Source organism: Cariama cristata, unplaced genomic scaffold, assembly GCF_000690535.1.
Source record: "Cariama cristata isolate BGI_N322 unplaced genomic scaffold, ASM69053v1 scaffold13897, whole genome shotgun sequence".
In the NCBI taxonomy this organism is placed as follows: Eukaryota; Metazoa; Chordata; class Aves; order Cariamiformes; family Cariamidae; genus Cariama; species Cariama cristata.
The window spans coordinates 1-1,153 of NW_009626189.1; positions in this window are offsets into that span (position 1 = coordinate 1).

Here is a 1,153-nt window from a genome sequence, read left to right on the forward strand (position 1 = left end):
ATAAATTAAACTGATTTCCTCAACTGGAGACTGTTTTGCCCTTGATGGTAACTGGTGAGTGATCTCTCCCTATCCTTATTTTGATCCATGAGCCTTTTGTAATTTTTTTTTTCTCCCCCTAGCCAGCTGAGGAAGGGAATGATAGAGCAGCTTTGGTGGGCACCTGGCATCCAGCCAAGGTCAACTCACCACAGTCTAACTCAAAAAGCAAAGGAAACACACATCTGCCTGAAAATTTAAAATGCTTCAAAACTTCCCAACAGTACTTGTTTGGAACTTGACTGCTCACCAGAAGAAAGCAGAAACATGAGCCAATTATGGGAAAGCCAAGATCTAGGAAAGGTGAGCAGACACCATCAGCAGCCAAGAAAGGCAGCAGTGCCAGAAGTGTTATTTCCAGTCTTCAGTCATGACTCTTAAATCCCTTCAAAAAAAAAAAAATCCTTCAAAGCTCTCATCCACATTAGCAGTTCTGGATACTCTCCACATTAATCACTCCTAGGAAAAGAAGTGAACGCTGTGCTTGGGGAAGCAAAAAGCTCATGAAACTGCATGTAAAATTTAAAAGTTAGCCCTTTCTAGCATTTGGAGTCCAAAAGCATAATGGAAAGAAAGCATTGAGTCAACAGTGAAGCATCTGCAACCACTTTCACTGAAGATGGAAGATAAACCAGTGTTGGAGGCATGCTCAGGAAGAGTCTTCTTACATGACAGATGCTTTCAATGTTCCAGCTTGCTGGCTATTGTCACTGTTTGGTGCAAGAAGAAACACTGCTGGGACAAAGATAATTTTAATATAGCTGCACAAAAGTATCTCTTGGCCAACAGGGATTAGTTACAGTTGTCTCCTATCCAGTTTCCAAGTAAGATTCAAATCTGTCAGCAATTAACCTCACTTACTATGTTAGCTTTGCTTGTACTCATTTCTAGACGCTGGACTACATAAATACCTTTCGGTACCAAAAGAATCAGCATTTTTAGTACTGAACAGTCATTGCTAAGCATCCGATGCTGCATTCAAGCTATTTCAGAGTAAGGATCTTTTTGGTACCATGCAATAGCAACTACACACTGAGGTGAGCTTCGCCATGAAAATAGAGGCTTGCTCTTGAGAAAGCAAAAACTGTTCTCCTGCCTGGGGGAAACATTCCTG